We start from the raw sequence: 11,728 nt of genomic DNA, 5'->3' as shown, positions 1-11,728 counted from the left end.
CCCCGGAAATCCTAATCACTTTCACAGCCAGCAGGTGCCAGAGCTAAAGCATTTCCAGTGAAGTGAACAAGAACATTAAATAAAACCAGTGTTGGAGACTGGATGCATTAAGTCAGGAAGAGGAACATATCATACTAGTGATCAAAGCTTGGCACAGGGAGGCAACTCTATTTGGCTTTAAGTCAGTGGGAAAGGCAGTAGCTTCAAATTCGTGGTCAGTTCAATTCAATTTGTGAGACTTACCCAGTTATTTCAGTATTGCATACCAAGCAGAGAGGTCCTGAGCTGGCTTATGAAAAACCTCCAGGTAAGAGAGATGTGTGAAAATTGTCCCCCATGAAAGGTCTTTCAACTCTCCTGGACCATTGAAGCAGTGTTCCTAAAAAAAAAAAAAGAAAGAAAAGAAATTCTCAAAGGATGAGGAAGGCACCTACATTGGGACCAGATGGCTCTCGTCTTAGCACCCTGTGAAACTGTCTCATGAAGCAGTGGCAAAGTAATCCCCCATATTAATGACTACCCAGGACTTGTCTGAATGCAAGTAGGTTTGGGGGAATTTACATTCACACATATGCACTGGAATTACAGTATCTCAATGAACAAATAACTGAAAATGGCCTAAGAAAACAGAGATAAAATACTTTAAATATGTTCAAGATCCAAAATATGATGGCCTGATGTATCATTTAGAGGTAAACTGATTCATTTGGTTCTCGTGATCAAATATGTCAATCTAAAAACAATTCTTAAGTCTGGCAAAGTTTTACATATAGCCTAAACAGCAAAGGCCTGTAGCATCTACTGAAATGGGGAAGGAAAAAGAATGCTAAGTCAAAAATAAAGATGGTTTTTAAAAATGTTGCCTACTGTGAGAGGTTTATAATACCTGGTGCGAACATTTTGGGAGAGAATAGATTTTTTTTTATTTTATTATTATTTTTTTTTTTGCAGATCAGTTTATTAAGATGGAACACTGCTAATTACACAGAAGAGAAGCTACTTGCCAAAATCAACAAAATTCTGACTCCCAGTGTCAAGGCTGAGGTACATTTACTTCAAGCTTTTGAGGAGTTTGTGGGCCACACAGAGGTCCCGTGCATGCACGAGGTCAAAGAGCTCCTCTGTACAATTCTCTTCTGTCTGTGACCTGGAAGACACATGCTTTCACACAACACTAGTTGTTCCCGGGCCTTTACACACTTCTCCAACTGCTCACAGTGCTCTTTCACTGTTGTTAGGAAGTCCACTAATTCTTCCTCTTCTTCTTCCTTTTTGGGGTCTCCAGCTCCAGTGAGCATCCTACATTTGTCCTTTAGTCCCAGGGTGGGAGCTTGTTTGGAATTCAACACCAAGAGCAACCAAGAATAGATCTTAGTAATATTCAACTCATAGTAATATTGTAATCACCTTGCCTTCTCTGGCCTCATTGTAATATTGCTTAGAATATTGCTGAAGCTTCACTTTTGAGTGCTCCATTGATTTGGAAATTTAGTGTTGCTTCAACATGATTTTTATAAGCCTGAGAATGGCTAAGTATAAGATCAGTAAAGTGTAAGTTTTAGACCCAAGGAAATGAACATTGCCAATAGCACCAATTCTAAGCTTCATGAAAGTTTTAAAATGTCTTCTAATAACAATGGAGAAACAGTGATGTTGGCCAGTGTGTCTACCTGAGGATGTATATGGTAAAATCTAAAGAAATATTCATGTTGTGCTATCAATATTGAGAAAGGACTGAAAATTTATTCATGAGTATAGGATAAAAACAGAAGGAAGAAGGCAAAAGGAAATTTTAAATGAGGACAAAGCAAACTCAGAGCACGAATTTTCTGACTTCAACAATGATCTTGGGACAAGGGTCCATGCGACAACTGTGTGAATGTTTATTCTTTCATATTAAAAGATAAAATTGTTTAGACTTGCACGATGACAGAAGAAAACCCTCAGGTGTCTTACGGGTTGATCCCTTCTGATATTCTCTGTTTTGGTAGAATGGCTACAAGAGTATTCTATTAGCAGAGATTGTCAAGCTCCTTTTTCTTTCAAGCTGTTTCATCATCCTAACACAACTGACTTAAGTTTTGTAAAATAGATTTCTTCTAAAACGTGGCTTCTCATGGAAACTCCGCCTTGCTTTGACCATTCAAGTTCAGATAGTGATTACTGGCTGAGAAAAGGGGTTGTTTTTATCAGCATCTGGACACCTTATCCTTGGAAAAGTTTTGCATTGTAAGTTTTTATAGGAAACACTGTCTCGAGTTTTGACAGTGTTCTCTGCTGATAATCCTGAACCAATTAAGGAGGGCCCATGAGGGACCTTGCTCATAAAAGATTTGAAAAAAAGTCACAGTCTAGTGAATTCAAAATGAAAAATGTAACAATAGGTGAGCCATGTTGGAATAATAACATTCCATCAGAGAAGAGCATATCATCTCAAAATACAATGGGGCAACATTTAAAAAGATATTGTCAGAGATTCTTTTCTCCCACAAGAATGCTTTAGGGTTACTTTGCAATACTTAGTAGGTAATTGAGTCAATAATTGCCCTGTCACTCCAAAGACGCTCAAATCAAATCTTGCCTTCAAGCAATAGAATCATTTTGATAATTAAACAAACAAAACAATACACACACACACACACACACACACACACACGCATGCACTCATGTGCACACATGTCCTTACATGCAATACATACATAAATAAATAAGTAAATTCTGGATTAGTTCTATGTATTGCTACTCAATAAATATTAATTTAAAAAATCTAAAATTACTTTTGTTAAGATTTAGTACTTTGTGAATTTTTTTCTTAAGTAAGGGGCACCAGACATAGGAAGTAAGATCTGTAGCAGGGTTTGAAATCCATGAAATTATAGACCATTGTTCTCATAGAAGAGAGCAAGTAAAGAATAGCAACAAAATCTTTTCAGTCATACTGTAGTTCAGACACTGTATGGGGTGATTTATTATTTATAAATACTGTATATTTTATAAAGCATGTATTAAGATTCCTAATATGACAGATATGAAAACCAGGGAATTGTAATTTTTCCAATGATTCCTAAACAGCATAGCAACAGAAAACATATTCCAGATTATGTTCATAAAATTCCAGTACTGTGTTCTTTCGAATTCACAAGCTGACTTACCAGGAAAAGAAATTGGTATCACCTAGGTCAGTGCTACTCAAGTTCTTGAGTACTTAGGAGTTATCTGGGGAACTTGGGAAAATGCAGGTACTGATCCAGGTCGGGTAGGGTCCTGCAAGACTTTCTCTCCTGTCACTTTCTGGGTGACACTGGTATGTGAGTTTTGGGACTTCAAAGACATACGATTGTAGCTTGAGACTCTGAGTCTTCTTTTCAATAAACTTAGCATCTCTATCTTCCATTTGGAATTCTCCACTTTCATCCACTATGAGCCCTGCATTCTAACTTCCAATCACTGCTCTGTATATTGTAATTCAAGTATTCAATCTGAACGTCGAATGCACAAATGAGTAAGGAAATGAAACCATTACAGTTCCAGCACAGCAGGGCATCACAAACTCAAGTAACCAGGGCCAGACACAGAATGGAAAGGTATAAAGCAGACTTGACAGGGTGCTGATAAATGTAGCTTGTCTGTATCCCAAAAGGGCAGTTTATACACAACTCCCGAGAATCCCTACCATAGGAAATGTAGTTGCAGTGATCTTTCATGTTTTCAAAGAAGTTAGAAATATGGTTTTTTAAGTCAGTCTTTTCAAAAGGTTGTATTTAAGAAAAGTTTTCATCACAACAAAACTGGATAGAATAAACAAGGAGTTCCCATATACCTATCTTGCTCTGATCTTAGCCTTCTCAACCACAATGGAACATGGGCTATAATCTCACATTAAAATGGTCTATTTGCTACAATTTAGGCACCTTGTTGTACCCAAAGTCCATAGTTTATATTAGGGTTCACTCTTGGTGTTTGTCCTTTAGGTTTTGACAAATGAATAATGAGAAATGGCCAATGCTTACCATTGAATCAAACTGTCTCTACAGGAAAATTCTTCAGTATTTTGATAGCCTACCCCCTTCCATTAACTCTGGGAACCACTGATCTTCTAATTGTCTCCATCTTTGTCCTTAGGCTATCACACAATTGAAATCATACACTATGCACACACTACGCAATCTGTTCATTGTTTTCTTTTACTTGGTCACATCTATTTAAGATTCATTATTATTATTCATTCCTGTCGTTTTTAGAGTTGAATAGCATTACATGCCATAAGCAGCATAGTTTCTTTCTCTACTCATCCAATAAAGAATATCTTAGCTCTTTCCAAGTTGGGAAATTATTCATAAAATATCCATGTTTAAAAAGAAACGTGTATATATGTCAAACGTGTGGGAAAGAATGCAGCTGCTAGGTCACGTTGTAACCATGCTTAGTTTTACAGTGGAAAGCCGTGTTTAGTTTAGGAAGGCCCCTCAAAGTTGTTTTGCATTCTTCCTAACAAAGAATGAGTTCTTTCTTGCTCTGCAACCTCAGGAGTATTTGATATTCTTGATGAATAGCAGTGCCTCATTGTTGCTTTAGTTCAGATTCCCTTGCTGCTGTGTAATGTGAAACATCTTTCCATGGGCTACCTTGTCACTTGCTGTCTTTGTTAGGGTTTTATTCCTGTGAAGAGACACCATGACCAGGGCAACTCTTATCAAAAAAACAAAACAAAACAAAACAAAAATGAAGAAACACATTTAATTGGGACTGGCTTACAGTTCCAAAGGTTTAGTTTGTTATCCTCATGATGGGGTGTATGACAGCACGCAGGCAGATTAGAGCTGAAGATGAGCTGGGAATTCGGCAGGCAGCAGAAGGCGATTGTGTGCCACACTGGACAGAGCTTGAGTTTATAAGGAACCTCAAAGCCCGCCTCCTCAGTGACATATTCCTCCAACAACGTCACACCTACTCCAAAAGGTTGCATCTCCTAATAGTACAACATCCTCTGATCCAAGCATTCAAACCCATGAGTATATGGAAGCCATCCCTATTCAAACCACCATACCTGTAGGTTTTAATTATTAACCAATTTAAAAACTTTATTGTTCTCTGCTTTAAGAGTTTTTCATGTACTGAAAAAAGTTCATTATAAGAAATGCAAAATTCCTACTTTCTTGCTAGTATCTTTCATAGACAATTATTTCATGGGTCTTGCTCTCAGTTTTACATACAAAATTGATTGCCAAGCCCAGATTCCTCTAGATTTTCTACATGTTCTGTTCTTCATAGTTTTTAAATTTACATTTAAACATGTGATAAATTTTTAGTGACTTTTGTGATGCTTGGAAGTTCTCTGTCTTGGTTCTGTTTTCTGGAAAAAAAATATATATACACATATATCAGTATTATTTGATAAGGGGGCAATGATCGGTTGTTTTATTAAGTTGGTCTGTTTCTATTAATGTAAAGAGTTTCAGTGACCCACTTGTCTATTTTCACTAGTGCTACATTATGCTGCTTACTCTGGCTTTAAGTCTTGAAATTAAGTGGGTCCCGTTTTCTTTGTTTTTCTTAGCATTTACTTACTCGTTTTAAGTCCTTTACTTTTCAGTAAAAATTGTAGAATTAACTTCTTAATATGTATTCTAGAAATTTGAATAGGATTGTTTTGAATCTGCAGATTAAGTTTAGAGAAGATATACTGTTGACATAATTGGGACTTCCTATGATCACAGATAATCTACCACTTATTTATGTCTACCTTTTTCTCCTCCATAAGAGTTTTGCAATTTTCCTCATACTTAACTTGTTTGTATTTCTGTTACATTTGTGCCTAATTATATCATTGTTCTGAATGCCATTCTGAGCAGTTGTGATTAGTAGTGATTTTTCACTGGCAACTTGACTTGATTGGGAAGTGCCTAAGAGATTGGCAAATTACATCTGTGGATCAGGAAGTGCCTTAAAGATTGGCAAAGCACATCTGTGAATGTGTCTGTGGTCAAAGCATTTCAGAGAGTTTGTGCATTAAGTGTGGCCATAACTTTCAGGAACACACTCCTAAATCAACACACCTTCATGGTTGTAGGCTCTTGTGTTCCTAATCTACAACTTCACAGCACAAGCAGAGTATACCCCAAAGTGTTTTTTCCTGTTGACCAACTGAACCTTGTGAACATGTGTTACAAGAGCTTGAAGTCAGCATGCCCCAAATTGCATCCACCATCTTTGCTTCTTGCTTTATCTCAAATTAAGTATGGTTAAGAATGAACTCATTAATGGAGCATATTCTGAAATATGTGTGCCTCTAAGATATATTCCTGTTTGTGTCTGTTTGGTCTTCTCAAATAAAATCACCATACTTATGCTCAAGAGCACATTGCTTAAGAAATCTTGCTCATGTTCTCATAATCCATAATATTTCTTGGCTCTTTTGTTATTTATTGTCTATGCTTGCTTTGGCCTTATAACCCTCAACATGAGAACAAATCCCATTTCCTTATGAGAGGATTGACTAAGTGGGTAAGACCTACTTTGAATGTGGGCAGTCTGATCCCACAGACAGGGGATCTGACTGGAGGAAAATAGAAAAATATGGAGAAAGTGAGCTGGTGCAGGCATTTTCTTGTATCTTCCTAGCCATCATCATGAGAGCTCATCTCTGTCACCATACCCCCTTGTTATGATGGACAAAGCCCCTCAAATTGGGAGGCAAGTAAGTCAATCCTTCCTCTATTATTTATTTCACATTGTGATGGTTAATTATGATTGCCAAGTTGTTTGGATTTGTAAATAATTAGGTAATTAGGAGAGCTCATTTGAAGATGTTTGTGAAAGCATTTCTAAAGACAACTGGATGAGGAGAAACTAACTTACTGACTGCAATGAGACCTTTATTCGTAGTAAGAAAGGAGAGTAGGAATTGAATCTCAGCTGGAGGAGTGAGTTAAGTTTTGTCTGTTTGGGAGTTGTGTGTCCCTGATTTAGTCCTGTATTCCCTGTGTGATTCTGGTCTACAACAATGTAAGCTTCTTCACTATGCTGACCTGTCCATGACAGAATTACCCTCTGACACTATAAACCACAATGAATAATTCCTCTTAAGTTGTTTTCTCAGGTATTTCGGTTACAGTGACACAAGAAGTAATTCATACAGAAAACTGGAGACTTTTTCAGAAGTGGGGTCACTGTTGTAATTAAAACTGTGGCTCTCAGGTCTTGGAGGTGGTCGCAGGAAGCATTTAGCAGAGTGTGAAGAGCATGCAAGAGAAAGCCTAGAACACTACGAGGGCAGCTTAATGGGTGATTCTCTTCAGGATGCAGAAGAGCAGGATGCTGAAAGGGATGTGGACATAAAGGCTATGGTCATAAAGTTCCAATGGAAATGAGGACTCTTGAGAATCCATGTTACCATGCTGTCAAAGAACTTTCCAATTTGCCAAAGCTCTGAGTTTTTGAGTGAAGCTGAATAGAAAAATAATGTCCTGATTGTTCTGGTGGAGTATTGTGTGACACTCTCTCAGGGAGATATAAAGCAATGCACCCAAGAGAGGAAACTGAAGAAAGGCCAAAATATGGACACTGACATAGTCCAATTTAAACCACAAGTTTTATTGGAATTGCAGGAATATCGGGGACGGGGGTAGTTCTTACAGTAAAAGTGACTCGGTACAGTGAACAAAGCCAGCCCCAGTGTGTGAACACGTGGGATACAAAGGCAAGACTATAGTGCCTCTAAGGCTTGCAGGATATCAGAGTTCCTTAGAAGTTTCTATGGAGTCACAGTACCTTAAGATCTTTCCTACCGAGTTTCAGTCTGCTCTGCTCTGATCCTTCATTGCTACTCTCCTATGCCCCTCCTTGAATTGGGAATATATGCCTGTACTTTAATTAATTAATCAATTTGTTGAGGTTTGGTGTTGCTACATATTGTAATGCTAAACTCTGTACCTGAAGAAGGTCTAGTTGCCTATGAGTGAATTCTCAAATTTACAAGCTTTTGTTGTATAAACCTGTTCTGTAACTTAAAACTATTGGTTAAATGACATTGGAACAGCCATTTAATGGAAGGATAAGAGATGGACAGGTTCTGAGTTATCTGGTAGGGGTAGTAGAGAGAGAGAGAGAGAGAGGAAAGAGGAGAGGGGAGAGAATGGAAGGACTAGAGAGAAGATGATGTGGGAGAGAGGAGGAAGCCACCATGAGAGATGGACACTGAGCACATAGCCAGGAGAAACAGCAAGTACTTGGGGGTGTATCACTGGTGAAGTAGCCAGGTCAGCAGTTACAAAAGTAGATTAGGGGTTACCCCATAGTAATTGTGAAAGCCAAATAAAATACCATAGTCCGAGTTTCATTTGTTTGTAAGCGAGAAATACATTTAATTTAGTTCAAGCAAATAAATTAATTTTGTGTTGGAGATAGTGCTCATGTGTACTGCACTATGTGGGGGACTCCTGAGGACTTGTGGGACTCTGTTCTTTACTTCTACGATGGAGGCTCTGGAGACTGAATTCAGGCCAGCAGGCTTGGTAGGGTTTTATCAGTTGAACACATCTAAGTAGCCCTGTGACTAATTTTATAGGGGATTTCAGTCAAGAGTTAGCCTTAAATTCCAGAGGAAACTTTGGACTTGAATTTTTGATGCTATGAGAACTGTAAGGACTCAGAAGAAAATGAGTTTTGCAGTGAGATGGAAAACTTTTGGTGCCAGCGGTAGTTTAGGTGTGGTTGGATACCAGCTTGGTGAAGTGTGAAAACTATGGTGCTTAAAAGATTAACTAAGGTAGAAGACCAACTTTGTATCTGAGTGATAAATATAGGCCAGCAGCCTGGATGGAGTCAAAGGAAAGAAAATGTGCACAGAGCATCCTTGAATGCTACCACTGTGCTATGACATTGTGCTATGTTGTGGTTCTGGAAGATGTTGTATTGATTCTTTCAGATTTTCTACATAATTTACATGGCATTTGAAAGCAAGCCAGTTTCCCACTTCCATCACACCTCTGTAATGTCTACTCATGTATTTTAAAAATTGGACTGCTAGGCCATCTGTTCTGTGTCTAAGGAAGGTTTTCTATACTTCAGAGATTGTGCATTCTATATGTCCTTGCTTTGCTGAAGAAAGGGAGGGGATCTTGTCTAAGTCTCTTTTATAAGGGCACTAATCATATCCCTTGAGTGCCAAGCTCCATAAATGAATTTGGGATATAGGAACACTAATATTAGGTGTATTATCTTTATTCCCATGGTATAGAAAATGGAGACATACTCAAATAAAGCTAATTGTCAACTTCATATAGTTAATCACTGATACAGAACAGGGTTTGAATTCAAGCAATTAAGTTTTGGAGTTCCTTGAAGACAGTGTGTGAGCCTGTTCATGTGTATAATATGCAGCATTACCTGAAACCTGTCTCTCTAAAGGGGAAAATAAGCCCCAAGTTAGCATTTGCCAATATATAAATGTATATATGGCCACAATGTACTAAAATGATTCAGTCTCATTGAGTGAAATTAAGTTATCTTGGGTTGTCTGGTATTTGTTTTACTAGAACTTTGGTTTTATTTTCAATCATCCTTAATTACAATGAATAGAACAAGTAAAGATGAATAATACTGGTTTTATTTAGGAATGGAAAGAAGTATTATGACATTTATGGTGCTCAAGGGTTTTGCACAAGTCAGAAAGAAATGAGATGGATTACAAGCAATTAGAAGGGATTTTGTTCTCCTAGATTTGTTCTAAGATCTGATTTTCTTAAAAAATATTATATGTCACCATTCACATTATAGAAATAAGATTTTAATTAGAGAAAACAAAAGGACAAAAACATCTAATGTGCCACTCAGAAAGGTCACAAGTTTAAATCAAATGACCAATTCTTAATGCGGTATCCATGCATTGAAACCATAAATAACATCCTTCCCTTTAACTCAGAGGCAAATAGGTTGAACATAGTAGCTCCCACTTCCATTATATCCATCCTGAATGTGGTCATTTTTTATCCTTTTAAGTAGATGTGATTTTCTCAGGACTAAAATACGACTTTTACAAAACCGGGCTGACCCTTGGCTATATGAGAAAATATGTATCACACAGCATTTATTCATCACAGTTTATAGTTTTGGTGATCTTGTCACCTCATCTTTTAATTGTGTAAAATAGTTGAAAACCTACTGCATGATATGTGACATTTAATACTCAAGAAAACAAGTCACTTAAGAGTTTCTACAAAACCTGGGAATCCTGACCAAAACTTCCCCAGCAAAATGACATGAATGCCTTGACTAACTTTCAGAATGGCTATCCAATTAAGATATATGTGACCCTAAACCACCAACCAAAGGGTACACATGGACAGACCTATGGCTTCAGCTGCCTATGCAGCAGAGAATGGGCCTTGTCAGGCATCAATGGGAGGAGAGGCCCTTGCTTCTGCTAAGGCTAGATCCTCCAGTGTAGTGGAATGCCAGGGAGGGAGTTGGGGGTGGGTGGGTAGGTGTATGGGGGAGCACCCTCATGGAGTCAGGGGGTGGAGGAATGGGATAGGGGGTTTCTGGAGGGAAAACCAGGAAACGATAACATTTGAAATGTAAATAAAGAAAAATTCCCACCATGCAACAAGGGCATGTGCTCCACTGTGTTCATAGAGGCCTCATTTGTGATAGCCAGAAGCTAGAAACAACCAGATTTCCCATGACAGAAGAATGGATACAGAAAATGTGGTTCATTTACCCAGTGGAATACTCCTCGGCGATTAAGAATGAGGACATCCTGAATTTTGCAGGCAAATTGAAGGAACTAGAAAATGTCATCCTGAGTGAGGTAACTCAGACCCAAAAGGACATGCATGGTATGTTCTCACTAATAAGTAAGAACATTAGCCAAAACAAAAAAACAAAAAGAACAGAATACCCAAGATATAGTTCACAGAACTCAAAAAGGTCAACAAGCTGAAGGGCCAAAGTGAGGACCCCTCAATTCCACTTGGGAGGGAGAAGAAAGTAACCACAGGAGGAGGGAGGGAAGGACAGGGGAAGGAAAGGAGATGGGGGTTGGGGGAGAGGGGAACATGATTAGGTATTGGGTGGGGGAAAAGGACTGAAGCCTTGAGGGTCAGCAGGAAGAATGGGAACAGGCGACATTGGGAGGAAGGAGGTTGGGAGGATCCTCTAGAATGTACCAGAAACCTGGGAAGTGAAAGACTCTCAGGACTCAAAGGGTGGGGGGGGGGCCTTGATGAAAGGCCCTATAGTGGGGAGAGGGAACTTATTGAATCTTCCTCAAGCTGTGAGGGATGGGGTTGCTATCCCACAGCCAAAGCTCTGACCCATAATTCTTCCTGTCTAAAAGAATTGCAGGGATAGAGATGGAGAAGAGCCTGAGGAAAAGAAGGTCCAGTGACAGGACAAAAGTGGGATCCAGCTAAAGGGGAGGCCCCAATACCTGACACCATTACTGAAGCTATGGGACATTCACAAAAAGGAACCTACTATGACTGCCCTCCAAAAGACCCAACAAACAGCTGAGAGTCAGATGCAGATATGTGCACCCAACCAATGAACAGAAGCTGCTGACTCCTCTGGTTGAATTAGGGAAAAGATGGAGGAAGCTGAGGAGGAGGGCAACCCTGTAGGAGGACCAGCAGTCTCAATTAACCTGGACCCCAGAGATCTCTTAGATACTGGATCACCAACCAGGCAGCATACACCAGCTGAGATGAGGCCTCCAACACATATACAG

General features: G+C 38.8%; 1 pseudogene; it reads right to left on the bottom strand.

The window, feature by feature from the left end:
- Positions 1-1,050: 1,050 nt before the first annotated feature.
- On the bottom strand, positions 1,051-4,966 carry LOC116914306 (annotated as a pseudogene).
- Between the last annotated feature and the right edge of the window lie 6,762 nt (positions 4,967-11,728).

Source organism: Rattus rattus, chromosome 13 (assembly GCF_011064425.1).
Source record: "Rattus rattus isolate New Zealand chromosome 13, Rrattus_CSIRO_v1, whole genome shotgun sequence".
NCBI classification, from domain to species: domain Eukaryota; kingdom Metazoa; phylum Chordata; class Mammalia; order Rodentia; family Muridae; genus Rattus; species Rattus rattus.
The sequence above is the reverse complement of the archived record's forward strand: the minus strand, read 5'-3'. Positions and strand labels throughout refer to the sequence as shown.